This window comes from Rousettus aegyptiacus, unplaced genomic scaffold, assembly GCF_014176215.1.
Source record: "Rousettus aegyptiacus isolate mRouAeg1 unplaced genomic scaffold, mRouAeg1.p scaffold_m13_p_3, whole genome shotgun sequence".
In the NCBI taxonomy this organism is placed as follows: domain Eukaryota; kingdom Metazoa; phylum Chordata; class Mammalia; order Chiroptera; family Pteropodidae; genus Rousettus; species Rousettus aegyptiacus.
Window position 1 is genome coordinate 79,266,576 of NW_023416306.1, and position 15,646 is coordinate 79,282,221.

The 15,646-nt window shown below is 45.8% G+C and overlaps 1 pseudogene; it reads left to right on the forward strand.

The window, feature by feature from the left end:
- The first annotated feature begins 13,136 nt into the window (after positions 1 to 13,136).
- On the forward strand, positions 13,137 to 13,716 carry LOC118614977 (annotated as a pseudogene).
- The last annotated feature ends 1,930 nt before the right edge of the window (positions 13,717 to 15,646 follow it).

The following is a 15,646-nucleotide window of genomic DNA, read 5'->3' on the forward strand; positions in this document are numbered from 1 at the left end:
ATACCGTGCCTACCTGGTGATGGAAGAGACAACTGGCCATTCACATTATTGTGGGCTACTGCTCCCCTTCAGCTCACAGATGTACATAGTATGGCAATGGTATCCCCATACATCACAGGGGCAGCCTGGGTACTGGGGGAGGAGGGAGAACCTGCCCTGAATGTTATGTGCACTCTGAGGCCCTAAGGGTAGTTTCAGGCACACTGCTTACATGCCTCCTGTGATAGGAAGCTTACCTCCTCTGCTGACCCATGACCACTGGAGTCTACAGCTAAGCAGCTGATGAAGTCACAGTTTCCTTTGAAAGGAATCTTGGGCTAGGCCCTGGTGCAGGTCCTGAGATCTGGGAAGGGGAAGCCTGAGCATCCATGAACAGACCTTGGGACCAGAACTTTGCCAGAATCATTGTGTGTCCTTAGCCAAGTTATCTGACATCTGTGAGCCTCCATCTCCCTGGCTCTGACAGGGAGAACCTATCTGTTTCACTGGTTGTCTGAAGGCTGGCATGAGTCAGGCCTGTAGAAGACACTCCGAAAACTGTGTGGTTCAGACTGGTGATGACAGTGCCTCTCTTTGTTGCCTGAACAGCCATCTCAACAGCTGTCAGGCCAAGTGGGTTGATTATCTCCATGTCACAGATGAGTATCTTGAGGCCCAGCCTGGAGACTTTTAGACTTTAAGTAGCTTGCTCAAGGCCACAGAGCCAGCCACAGTGCCCCCACCCCACTCCCATTCACCACGGCTGTCACCTCAGCTACCTAAGACTCTAGTGCCAATGGAGCCCCAAATCACCCTAAAGTCCAGTCTGCCCTGGTGCCCCAGCCTAGTGAAGCCAACAGGCACCTTCAGGCGCATTCATGCAGATGTGCTTCTGGGGTCAGAACCCAGCAGGTGACAGAACCATGTCATCATTTTGCTCATCTATAAGATGGACATAATGGTCATGACCAACAGTATTGGGGCGCCATCAGTGTTCAATAAAAGCTCAGTTATGGAGGCAGGGAGGAAGGGGTAAGGGCTCACATTCTGCTTCTGCTCATCAGGCTTCAGCAGGCTCACCAGCAGGAAATGGAGGGTCTGGGCTTGCCCGAGGAAGCCCAGTCACGAGTTTCTGTCTCTGAGTGGACTCAGGCAACCCAGGGCAGTCTAAGTGGTAAGACCCAGCACGGCTGGGCCACTTCTTAAGCCCCCGCACAAACCACAGCACAAATCCTTACCACAGGGGACCACTGGCTCACTGGACCACTTTGCAGAGGCCACTCCAGTGGCAGCAAGACAGCAGGGAGCCCAGGTCCTCTGGGAGCTCAGGTCCCATGGAATGGGAGGGCAAACTTGGAAGAGCAGAGTGGGAGGTGGTGGGAGTGTCCTGGGAGGACAGGGATGGAGGCAGGGTTGGCCTCTCAGGGACCTGAAGGAATTGGGCAGGGGGCAGGCACGTGGGGTGGGGGTTATGTGAGCCTCTGAAGCTTACAGTGAGGTATGTGCAGCTGGGAGGGCAAATGCTGAGTCCCTTTGCTCTGACCCCTCCCAATGGGGCTCCCCACCCAGTGGAAGCCACAGTATTCTATAACGCTATCTGTATTTTATTCTTCTTTATAATTAATAAGCTGATGCAACATTTCCTTTACTCCCAAATTAGAAAACATGTTGATTTTTAAAATAACAGCTTTATTGAGGCATAACTCACATACCAAAAATTCACCCTTTTAAAGTGTATAATTCAGTGGTTTTTAAAATCTTCACAGAATTGTATGATCATCACCGCTCTCTAATTCCAGGACATTTTCATCTCCCCCAAAAGAAACTTGTTCCCATTAGCAGTCACTTCCCATTTTCTCTTCCTCAGCCACAGGCAACCAATAATCTAATTTCTGTCCCTATGGATTTGCCCGTTGAGGATTTTTCATAAACGGACTTTACAGTATGTGGTCCTTTGTGACTGGCTTCTTTCACTCAGCATGTTTCCAAGATTCAGCCATGTTGTAGCAGATATCAGTACTTCATTCTTTTTTATGGCGGAATAGTATTCCACTGTATGGATATACATATTAATTTCTAAACAGCAGGTTCTCATTATAGAAAATCTATAAAACAGAAAAATTGAATAAAAATTTTCAGTTATCCATATGTTGCTACCCAACTGTGACTTTTAGGGCACCCCCTGAAGCAGGCATGTGTCTATTGGTGGTAGCTGTCCTTGCAGGAGACTCAGCAGGCTCGTATTAGGTAAGTTATTGATATCCTGTTTTGTTTGGTCCAGAGAACAGATGTCTTTAGATGCGCAGGTGTTTGAAATCTGCTCCCCACCACCATCCTGCTGAACCAACCAGGCCAGATGGAGGAGAGGCCATCAGCCCCCAGCATTTTCTGAGGGACCACTCCCAAACTATGCCACTTAGCTCTAAGACTCAAGAATTTTTTTTAATGGACACAACTCTTAGAAATGATTTATTTCCATTTTCTCTTTAAGAGTCTAAGAAAGAACCGCTAACACTCAATGGTCATTCCCACTTGCTCGGCAGCCTGAGCGAAGGGGGCTGCAGACTGGTCTTGATGGGGAACTGCTGGGTAGGCACCAAGGGCATCTGCACACTTTCACATCAGCCTACAACCTCAAGGGAGTTTTGGCCAATTCAGAAGCTGGAGCAGTGCATTAGCCCTGATGTTTATGGCCTGCTTTGGCTTCTGAGTCTCTTCTGGACTCAGTAAAGGTAGATCAGGCATGAGAAGGCGCTCGCAGGAGAAGGTGCCGGTGTCCACCACCTAAGACCTGCTGGGTAAGCCCCCTTTCAGCATCCTAGAACCAGATTCAAGTTGGTCTGCAAACAGAAGGGTCAAGTAGCCTAAGAGGACTGCATGGATCATGAAATACGGGGATGAGCAAGAGAAAACATAAGCCATTTTCCACATTTTCATCTCTCTTTAAAGCCTCAGGAATTTAGCCCATGGATCTGGAGAAACTGGTAGCCATCCAAAATGAGGGCAGGTCACTGAGCCCAGTGGGTTGTAAAGCCACAAGTAAGTCAAGCCGCTGAAATAAAGATAATGATGATGATGCCAGCACTACTGGGTATGCAGTATGTGCCCAACACCGAGCTACATCTTCACAGGAATTCTCTTACTCGCCCCATGGTGTCCTAGATGTGCCCTGGCCCCAATTTCAGATGGAAAGTGGCAGAGAGGTGACCAGACCTGCCCAAACTTGACAACCATAGATAGTAGGACTTGGAGGTAAACCAGCTGCTCACCCACAGCCCACCCTGAACTGTCTCTCAGTCTGCAGCCACTAATATCCAACCTTTTTCGGGACCCTATGGCCAGTCTCTGCCCTTTGGCCTTTGTTAACTCCAGGTACTGGTCCTTGGCCAAGCTAATACATGGCCCTTGAAACCCATTCTATCAACATCTCTGTCTATGCAGCTAGCATTGGTGATAGAAGTGCTGGAAGGAGATCGAATGGGAAGAAAGCATCTTTTCCTGGTTTTGGTTACCATCAATATCTACTGGGCAGAGGGGACAGAAGGCTTTGGTCCCAGAGCTGGTCACACTGCACCCCTCTGAGGGAATAGTGAGCACATAGGAGCCACCTCCCACTTACTAGCCCCTGAGCACCACCTGAGGTAGCCACTCCACTGAGCTCCAGGCTTTCTTCTGCCCCAGCCCAAGAGCAAGCTATTGTCTGGGAACTGCAGAGCACTTGTTGTGCTGACTCAGCATGCCAGCATCTGGGAACCTACTTCTGGTGGACCCCTCTACTGAAGGTATCAGCGTGGGTTTTCTTTGCTGAATAAATGCTCCTTCAATCTCAGCCTCAGCTCTAGTTTCTCTGACTGTGAACTCCTTCTTTGGGCCTCCATCTTAATGGACAGGCCATGGGGTCAGGACCCTCCCCCCTTAATTCTAGTTTGATGTCAGGCCCAACATGTCTATCCACTGTCCTCCAGGGTGGCCACTATTCGGTGAGGCCTTGAATTCTGGCTATGTTCTCCTCTTGGCCCTGACAGCTCATGCTAGCATTCATTAGCCACAGGGCCACCACCCCTGTCTTGTCCTGCTGCCTTCAAACAAATTCACTGGGCAGATTAGCACAGGCTTCTTGGAAAGCAATTCACAGAGCAAGAGTCCAAAAAAAGTTCACACCTTTTACATCAGTAATCCCCCTTTGGATAATTTACAAAAATGAAGTCGCCAGCTATGCAGACGGTGGTGCATAAAGATGTTCACTGAAAATTGTTTACAATAAGCATCATGGATAACATAAATGTTCGGCAATTAGAAAATGGTTCAGTAAACTATGTTATTCTTACATAATCAAATATGATGAAACCTTTCGAATGCTATTCGTATTTATTATGACACAGGAAGTGATTAGAGATAATGGAAAGTAACAGTGCACAGGAGAAAAATCACACCAAAATCTTAGTAGTAGATGCTTTGCTTTTGTGCATTTTTCTGCACTTTGGACAAGAGATAGCTCTACTTAACTTCTGATCCATGCATGTCTCTGGGAATTAAAACTATGAGAACTCTCACGATACCATGTTCCACCAGCAGAGGGACAAAAATGAGGGAGTCTGAGAGTAATAGGAGGAGCAGCCACAGAGACAGACTCCCCCAGTGGCAGCAGTCCACTGTTCGTTCACATGGACAACAGTCACGAACATACACACCCTTTGTTAAATGAAATCAAAAAGAGTATGGAGGCTTTGCTAGAAATAAATGATCAAGATTCATTCAAAGTTCTTAGAATTGGCAAACTAGAAACAGCTAGGCAAAAAATGCAGAAATGTTCTGAAGAAGAAAGAAAAGTAGTAAAAAATGTATTCTTGCGAACTATCAGTCCTGCATTCTATTCTTAACCCTAAGCAACCCAAAGATGGTTACCAGTCACATGTCACGCAGACAGGATGATGAATGCCAAGTTGTCTAGAAGATGGGTACCAGAAGGTTTGATCAGTCCCAGTGGTCTGGATAATGAATGTCAAGTGGATGTATATGTGAGTCCTTTAAAGAGTAATTAGGTTGCCTGGATCTGTGAATCCTTCAGGGGATAATTTGAGAGTTACTGTAGGTCCAGATGCATATTCAGGTATTGATGCGGGAATGGAAAGTTCAACAAAATTTAAGTTCTCTGATTAGTTAGAATAAGAATGGAGTCTTTCCTCATGACTCAACCTTCATAGCGTTGATAATTTTAGCATCTTGGTTAGAATGGTTCATTTTATATATTCCCTATCTTTACTCCTTCCTCATCTTGGACACAAGAACCCTATCTCCAAGAATTGACCTGAGCATTTACATGTTGATGCTCAAGGACAGAACAATTTATTATAAGTGACTTTATTTTTTTCCATATTGCAGTAGGGCTCATCTGCATTCCTTTAGCTATGTGTGTAGGGGTTGCATTATCTCCACATATTACTTCCTCCAATGTCTGGGAGTAAGGCCCTCCATATGTTAGATGGCAGCCTGTTCAAAGAGCCAACATGCTCTTTGATGCCAACCTCAGGCATCCCTCTGAGGTGGAGGACAGAGGCTTGGCCTGCAGGCCCACAATGTGAGTGTCAGATGCTAAGGTGGGGCCAGACCCAGGTTTCGGCTTTTTCAGTTTGTTCCGACTTTGTGCTTCCCCACTCCTGGCAGCACAAAGATCCCTCCCATACAAGGCTAGCAAACTGGGGACACCACATACCATGTGGACATGGTGAGGCTATCTGACACACCACAGATAGTCTTCTATGACATCACAGGGCATGTCCCCCAACACCCTGCAAGTACTAACTGTCACTCCCTGGGTTGGGTTGGTCCAAGCCCAACACATAGTCCTGATTTAAGGTACTGAGACCATCCCATGAAGTAGAAATTGTGACCACATTTTACAGATGGAGAAGCCAGGCTCTGGGACCCCAATCACCTCCGCAAGGTCACAGGCACATGGTGGGTCCATGGGGGGTAGATGCAAACTGAGGCAAAAGCCCAGCCACTCCACAGGTACTCCACAGGCGCTTCACAGGCACCAGGGTGGGCAGGGCAACAACTCTTGCCCCAACGTGCCCAATACAGCACCTCCCTCAAAACCCCACTGGGGCTAACGTAGGGTTGGGATGAGCTTGTTTTTGTTTTTCTCAACTTTTATTTTGAAAAATTTAAAACAAAAAATTGTGAGATCTTGCCACCATTGCTTTTTTATTCATTCTCTCTGCATACACAGCGCATGTTGATCATTGCTATGTCCCTTTCAGGTGTTGCTGCTTCTGCCCTCTCTGCCCTTTACCTGTCTTCTGGACTAGTCACCTGCTGGGACCTGACAAGCTGTGGCTTCTCTTTTCTGCTTGCAGACTCTGGGCTCAGAATTAAGAACACTTCCGATTCTATTTGCGTCCCCCTTCTAACAGTGCACATTACTCAGGGCACTTTTCTTGCAAGTTTCAAAACTTGAGCTAAAACTAGCTTAAACCAAAAGTGAATTTATTGATTCATTTAATGGAAAAACTGATTAACATCTTCAGTTTCAGGTGCGGGTGGATCAAGGTGCTTCAGTCATTTGTCTAGAACCCTCCTTCTCCCTTCTTTAAACTCTGTTTCCTTCTATGACAGCTTCATATGCAGTTTGACCTTTCCTAGATATGTCACCCACAGCCCCTGGAAGCTCCATTCTTACTTGTCCATTGGTGGCCCTAGGAAAAGCTCTGGGACAAATCTCATTGGCTGACAGATCATGTACCCATCCTTAAACTATCATCCTGAACAAGGTTGGAATGCTCCAATGGGCCAGGCCTGGGGCACATGTCTCCTGTAGCAGGACTGGGTGTGAGAGGAAGGCTTCTCCAAACCAAGGGGATATCAATACACCTACACCCTGACCGTGGCCTTGAAGAAGCAGGTTGGGAGTGTCCCAAAGCAACCTGGTACACAGAAGGTGGTCCTTAAATGCTAATACCACCTTCCCAGGCTCAGCACTCTACAAATACCTGCCAGGGGAACAGATGATACCCTCATGGACTGTCAGGCTATGATGTCTGTTTTTCTACAAGTTTTTATGCGAACTGCACATTAGGAATGAAGTCACTGATCAATAAACCACAGTAGTGACCATTCAATGAACAAATCCTTATCAGTCTTGGAGATGAGATTCCATTTTGCAAGATAATTGGGCACCAATTACCAGAAGCATCCTCTGCTTTAAATAAAAACCTGAAATAGGGCTGGCCCCCACAGAGCACCAGCAGGGTACTTCAGGCAGCCTCAGTCCAGGGGCATTGTCCACAGGAATGGCCAGACCAGAGCTGAGCCCTAGTGTCACAAGATAAGGAAAGTGGGGCAGCATGTGCTGCATGGGAATGACGTGACTCTGCTCTGTATTTATGAGGAAGTGGAGCTGGGGTGGGAGTGAAATGGAGCAGGGTTGCCTTGGGCCTGAAGCTGATGGGTGGAGGCCAGCACAACTGCAGACAAGTGCAAAACAGGTATTTTAATGGATGGAAAGACCAAGCCCTGGAATGGAAAAGGGAGCTACCCAAGTAATGTAGGGAGGAGGCAAAAGAATTAAAATGTTAATTAAGCCACATTCAGAGACTGCAATATGCTGATTAGCCCTGCAGCCAGGCCAGGATGACACCTTCAGAACAAAGGAAGAGTTCTACTGGGATTGCTAACGGCCCATTCTCCACACCTGGGAAGGGGAGACAGGAACCAAGTGTTATTCCCTGTGGCTAAAACCATGGGGAACCTACAGATTAAAGGCTGGGAACGGCCAACAGGCCTTTCACTCTACATATTCTTACCTTTTCATACTACATACTCTTCCCCTTTCTCACGATATGTACATATCAAAGGAAATGAGAATTAAAGAACGACATATAAACTGAATTCCCTGAATACTCTGAGTCCCTCTCAGTGCCTTTACTCTGTCTCTTGAACTGTCCCTCTCACTCTTTGACCACACTCTGTCTGTGGAGTATTACCCCTTTTCTATAGACTTTCATTTTGACTCTAACTTTGGCATGTATGTTGAATTCTTTCTTCCCTCTCCACCAAAGGACCCTCTTCTCTCGGTGCAGAGCTTGGTCTCCTGTCACTTGGGGAAATTTGTCCCGTCTTGCATTACAAGGGCTCGCAGTGAACAGGCCACAGAACTAGGGCTCCAGGTCCTAAGGAGGCTTTGTCCCACCCTGAGGGAACTTGCTTCGAATGTCGTCAGATGAGTGTGTGTCAGTTTCTGAACAAGAACAATGGGGTGCTGGGGTGGGAAAAAATGGCATAGATGATAGAGGCTCTGTTCATCCCCCTGGCAACCAAATCAAAGTTGTGACAAAAACAAGGAGCAAACAGCAAGAAAAAATCACCTGAGATCTAGATAAACAAGCCATACAATTAGGGAGAAATCCAAGAAACCACCCTGCAATGGTAGGGTGGGATGGGGCGAGGATGCAAGGTTGCCCAGTCCCAAGCAGCTGAGTGGAATGGAGGCTCCGACAGTGGCAACAGCAGACACCTCCTAATGGGGCTGCATCAGCGAGTGGACTTTTGTGGTGACGGACCTGCTCACTCTGATCATCAGTGCTGGTTGAACTGTGGCCGGGGGCACCAGGGACTTACAGTGGGACACTGAGTCATCGGAGTAAGGGCCAAGGCAAGACCCACTTTGTACAGAAGTGCCGGCAGTATCCATTGTTCCTCTGTGGAGCCCTCTCCACTCCCAGTGCATGAACTCGGTGCTGCCATAGCTGTGAAGTCATCAAACTGGGTAACAGAGGTCGCTCTGCCCAGAGAATTCCCTGAAACTCTGCCTCCCCCAGCTCATGGTCCTACCCAAGCCACCTCCAGTTGTGCCCTCAGTGAGTCAGGTGCTCCTTGCTGAGCAGCGCCTAGATTCACACTGGAGGCATCTGGCCTCAGTTTCTGGTGTGGCCTTTTGAGGCAACTATAAGCACAATATCTGTGGATTGCTTGCTGAATCTTAACAGGTGGCCCCAGAATGGCACAGGCCAGGGCTAAATTTAGCCTACAGCTGAACCCCTCTCAGGATTGGTCCACTGGACACCTATACAAACCCACACTAATAAGACCAGGAGACTTAGGAGCTTTGCTTAATACATAGAAACAGACATGGAAAGGCAGCCAAAATAGGAAGACAAAGGAGCAGAAACCATATGAGAGAATAGAACAGAGATCCAAAAATAATGGAGTCAAGCAATCTAACAGATGCAGAGTTCAAAACACTAGTTATAAAGATGCTCAATGAACTTATGGGAAGTGTAGATGAATTCAGTGAGAACTTTAACAAAGAGGTAAAAAACATAAAAATGGAAATGGAAATTATAAAAGAGAACCAGTCGGAAATGAAGAACACATTATCTGAGATGAAGAGTATATGAGAGAGAATCGACAAAGTGGATAAAGAATAGGATTGAACAGCAGATATGGAGGATGAGGAAGTCAAGGACACTCAATCAGAATGGCAAGAAAAAAGAAGCCAAGACTATGATAATAATTTAAGGATCCTATGGGACACTATTAAAGGTAAAAATATCTGTATCATAGAGGTACCTGAAGAGGGAGAACAAGAAGTTGAATATATATTTGAAGAAATAATGATGGAAAACTTCCCTCACCTGGTGAAGGAAATAGATACACAACTCCAGGAAGCTCAGAGACTACCAGGAAAGAGGAACTCAAAGGAGCCCACATCAAGACTCATCATAATTAAAATGCAAAGGTTAATTACAAAGAGAGAATCTTAACAATAGCAAGAGAAAAGCAGTTAGTTACCTACAAGGGAGCACCCATAAGACTGGCAGGACAGAAGGACTTGGCACAAAATATTTGATGTCATGAAAACCCAGGATCTACAACCAAGTCTCCTTTATCCAGCAAAGCTATCATTTAGAGTTGAAGGACAGATAGAGAGCTTCTCAAACAAAAATAAGCTAAAGGAATTTATCACCGCCAAGCCAGTATTACAGGAAATGTTGGAGGGACTTCTTTTTTTAAAAAACAAAACAAAACAAAACAAAAACCATGTATCAAAAACAGGAATAAAGAATGGTAATAATTACATTCCTATCAACAAGTAACTCAAATAGAAAAGAATTAAGTGCTCCAACTAAAGATAGAATAGCTGAATGGATAAGAAAACAAGACCCTTACATATGCTGCCTACAAGAGACTCACTTCAGATAAAAAGATGCACATAGACTAAAAGGAGGGGGATGGAAAAAGATATTGCCTTAATGGACCTATAGGGTATTGCGCTGAATGAAATGTCAGATAAAGACAAATACTACACAATTTCACATACATGTTGAATCTAAAGAACAAAATCAACAACAACAACAAAAAAATGGAAATAAACTCATAGATACAGAGAATATTTAGAAGGATACTAGATGGGAGAGGGTTTGTGGGGACGAAAAAAAAGACAAAGGGATTAAGAGGTACAACTGGATAGTTGCAGAATAGACACAGAGATGTAGAGTATAGCATGAGGAAATGGTTAATAATGTAATAAATATGTAAAGGGGAAGAGGGGTACTAGATTTAGTGGGGTGGATCTCTGTGCTGTACAACTGAAACTGGTATATATTGTATGCCAACTAAAAGTGAAAAAACTCATTGAATTATACAATGTAAATACAAGCAACTAATTGTCTATCAGATTTCAATAAAGACTAAAAAAAAAAAAAAGAACAATGGAGAGCCAGGAGAGGGGAAGGGTCTTACAGAGGAAAAGTAAAATTGATGAAATCAAAAATATTCTGAAACAAGATTGAAAGACAGGCATTCACTTGAGGTAAAAGATTTGTAGCAGATATGGAAGGTGAGGGGGCTCATCATTAATATCCAAAAAGCTCATGTGAGGCAATACAGGTTCAATGTGGATGGAAAAGCCCAAATCCTCAAAAGGAAAAAGAACAGAGGACATGCTCAGACAAAAGGTAACAGAATGCATAGAACCCAGTTTGGTCTCAGCAGGAACTATCATAAGGCATCTTCACCTGGAAAGTAGTGGTCCTTGTTTTAACAATAAGGCCTGGTGCTGGCAGAGGGGCCCAGGAGGCAGGCTGAGAGCTAGTCAGTCTGACAGCCTTTCAGAAGAGCTGCTTGGCAAACTCCCACACTTACTCTTATTCTTGGACTCCCTTTTGGAATCTACCCTGAGGAAAGCAAAGATATAGACCTAGAGTTGTTTATCTCAGAGTTACTAAAAAGGCCAAAATTGGAAACAATCAGGTTCTACCAAGAGGGCCTAGGTACACCCCTGCCCTACCCACAAACCCTCCACTTCTTCATTCCCCCACCCTTATCCTAAACCCTGGGCTTTGAGATTGCCCATTACCACTGCTTGGACTGATACACTCAGCACTGGGTTCTGGGGAAAAGAAAGGATAGCATATAGCAGAAGCTCAATAAACAATTGTTAAAACAGCAAATAAAAGAATGATCTCAGAGAAAAGTACTGCAAGAAAATATACCAGATATCAGCACTGGTTACATCTGTTTGGTGAATTTCATTTTCTCTTTGCACCTCTCAATGGCAACCATAGCTGTCCCACAGTTGTACTGTGTGCTGCATGCATGTGGCCAACCCTGAACCAGTTGCTGGCGCAGCAGTTTATGCATTTGTGATCATGATAGATTTTACCAAATTGTCCTCAGGAAAGGCTGTACCAATTTAGCCCCACCAGCCACGCAGCCTCTCCTACAGAGCATGTTAATTGGCTTTGCATTGGAGAAAAGTGGTATGCCAGCCAAGCTCTAATTTCCATGTCTTCTATTAGGCATGAGCTCAGCTTCTCCCCTCTGATTCAGGGCCTCTCAACCCTCCCTGCTTAGGCTCCAGCTGTGAGTCTTGGGTCTGGGACAGAGTGCAGCAGCACCTTCAGCTGCCCAGATGAAACCTCCTGGCCTCTACACATGTGACTATGCACATACAAGGAGGCTGCTCTCATGCTTATGGAGGACACAGTGTGGATGACCCCCTCCCATTGAGCAGACAGGCCAGCTATGCCCATGATTGGGCTTAGCCATTTGCTCTATAAATCAGGAACCAAGTATGTGCCTACTCTCAGACCTGTGGGAAGACTCAACAAGCTAGACAGTGCCTGGCCACAAAGCGTTCTGTGTTTTCAACATCATCTCTGCTTACCAAGGGAGAAGGTGAGGCTCGTGGTACAGTGGCTTGTCCAGGCCCCCAGTCAGTTCATTTCCTAGCCGTCTGCCACTTATTACCCTAAAATCACCATCAGCACTGCATCTGTCTCTCCCCTGACAAATAGTCAGGTCCCAGCTAAGGGACCCCACCCCTCTGGTTCTAGCATCTCCGTCCCCTCAACATGACCTGAGCTGGTCTGAGCTGAATGGGCTGGGTAACGAACCCATCTCACCCTTCCAGGGTCTCCGTGAAGCAAGAGTCTTAGCCCCAAGACAGTGACCATGGGAAGGGAGACCTAGACTCAAGTCCAGCCCCTGGGCCATCCTAGGCCATGCCTAGGTTGGGAGCACTGCCTCAAACTGGACCCTCGGGCCTCAGTTTCCCCAAGATCATCATGAGAGTGACAGAGTGGATGTCTGCCTGTTTGGAGCAAGCAGCCCAGGCCAGAGTAAAGGAGGATGAGTCACTGAAGTCCCAGAAGGATCATGAAGTCCTCATGATCCTGAGCCCCCTGGCCTCCCCAAGATCACACTTGTGCTGGGTCACATTTTCCCTCCCAAAGCCCACTGTTGCCCTATGCCACAGCCTGAGTGGGGGCAGCTGGATTGACTACTTAGTCTATGCCTGGTCCCCACCAGTCCAACCCACACCCTGCTGGTCATTAGGCCTGTCTTCAGCCATGCTCAGCATTGGTGATAGAGGCAGTGGTCCCCCACACTGTGTGAATGAATAGCACTAATCATATCCCAAGCCAATGGGGCCATTATCACCCACTTTTAAAGCACACAATCCAGTGGTTGTCAGCACAGTAACAGACTTTCAATCATCTCCACTAAGTCTAGCACATTTTCTTCACTTCAAAAGAAGACCTGGCTCTCCTGGTGAATCCCAGGGACCAAAGGACAAGTGAGACCACGTCCCTATAGAGCTGGTGGCCCTGGACTACCTTGACCTGCTGCTTCAAATTCAAAGATGAAACTTTATTGTTTGGCTTGAAAATCATAAAACCAGACACTACCAGATTGAAGACAGAGGTAGTTTAGAAAATATCCAGAGCAGTGACAGGCTAAGTTCTTTGAAAAGTATCTCAGGGATGTTAGCTGTCCTGTCTAGATTTAAGAAGCTTTAGCTGTTGTACTAGAATATGGTGATAATGCTGAAAAATACAAGGACTTGGTACCTGACAATACAAAAAAATGCTGACAATGCAACCACAAATGCCAGGCCCTAGTCAATGTGGATGTAAATAATTCTCATTTTGAGGCTGATTTCGTTCTGGATCCCCTTCAGCATCAGCACAGTTCTCATTGCGGTCCAGGAGGCCTAACACAGGACACAGTTGCTAATGCAAATTAAGCACTAGAGGCCTTACCTATTGCTTCAGACAAGCGTGTTCTTGCTTTTGACACAGGAGATGCAGCTCTTAATGGAGCTGCCCCAGTTCTGCAATCACTGCATATAGAAGAGCTCAGAGAGCTACAATGAATGGAAGAGCCATAGGGGCTGTTCAGGCAATTACTGTGGACGCAAAGATAGACCACAGTCTTGGGAAAGTCGGATGATAAACAGTTTAGAATTTCAGCTTCTCACTTGCTTGGTACACTCTAGCATGTGTTTGGAAATCAAAAGCCACATTTTTAAGGATAAAATCCCAGACAATTGACTTCTAGAGATTTATCATCATTGCTTTCCCTTTAATAACATTTGGGAAAGGGTGTGGGGGAATAAGACCCTATCAAGCAGTTACTCTCCACTGCCCATCCCTTTTCCCAGACCCTAACAACCACTAGTCCACATTTTGTCTCTGGATCTGCTTATTCAGGACAATTCATATAAACAGAATTATACACTATGTGGCCTTTGTGTCTGGCTTCTTTCATTCACCTGATGTTTTCCAGTTCATCTACATTGTAGCGTGTGTCAGAGCTTCATTTCTTTTTTGTCTGACTATCATTCCATTGTATGGATAGACCACAATTTATTTATCTATCACCCATTGATGGGCATTTGAGTTGCTTCCACTTTTTGGCTGCTATGAACATCCATGTGTACATTTTTGTATATACCTATGTGAAGTTGCTGGGTCATAAGTTCACTCTATGGTAACCATTTAAAAAACAGCCAGACTATCTTCCACAGTGGCTGCCGCATTTTACATCCCCACCTACAGCATATGAGGGTTTCAGTTTCTTCACATCCTTGCCAACACTTATTTTCCATTTTTGTGATTCTAACCATCCTAATGGGTGTGAAGTGGTTTTGATTTGCATTTCCCCAAGGTTAGTGATGTTGAAAATCTTTCCATTTTTGTTGGCATTGGGTATATCTTCTTGGGAGAAATGTCTGTTCAAGTCTTTGGACCATTTTTGAATCCAGTTGCTTGTCTATTTGCTGTTGAGTTTCAGGGGTTCTTTTTATGCGGTGGACACTAGACTTTGGTCAGATCTGTGATATGCAAATATTTTCTCCCACTCTATGGGTGGTCTTTTCAATCCCTTCATAGTGTCTCTTGATGTACAAAAGTGTTTAATTTTGATGAAAAGTGTTTTTGTCTTGGTTGCCTGTGTCCAATAAAATCTTTAGCTAAATTCTCCACACACCCCTGGCTAAGTCCTAAGCCCTCTCCAAGCTAAGTCCCCTGCACTGCAGGCCCTTTTCCAGGCCCCTTCCACTACACCCCCTGCTGGTTCCCAGCCATGGATCATGGGAGCATAATCAGCGCCATAAGGCTTAACTAGGCTCCTAGAACTTGAAGGTAAGAAATACTAAACTTGACAGAGTGACATCTGTGCTCATGGCTACTTTTCTCTTCTGAGAAGGGAGGGAGAGGAAAACATTTCTGCTTCTCCAGTCCTATGGCTGTCTCTCAATGCATCCCACCATGGCACTGTGAAGTGAAGATTGTAGTCCCAATCCTACCGAGGAGGAAACTTAAGTGCCCAAAGTCTAGAGTTACTGCTAGGGATACGGGGAAAGACTGACTCATTTATTCATTCAACAAACATTTGTGAGGACATACCCCACACAGACCCCAGCAGAGCCCTTGTGAGCTCACAGTTCCACAGTGGGACAGACTTAACAGATTGGCGCCATAGTGGAGTGCATGTCAGAGCCCCAAGGACCCCGCCCTGGGCTCAGAATTGTGGAAGAAAAGCATGGAAGAAGGGATGTCACCATCCCCCATCTACCTGGCATCCCAGAACTGACCCTGTGGGAAGAAACCCTGGGACAGGAATGTCCAAGGCCTCATTGGTTCTGCTCCTGCTGTGAACGTACCTGTCACCAACAGAGCCCCTGAGACCCCCAGGGGTTGGTCAGGTGAGCCCTGTCACTAAACAAAAAAGTTAAGGAAAGGTGCAAAGTGCAAGATTGTGAAAATATGGTCTGATCTCATCCATGTGTATGAATAAAGAACACATGTCGGCGTCCAACTCGCTGCTTACCAACAAGAGATTTGGAAGGAAACACAAGTGCCAAAGATAGTGGTTACCT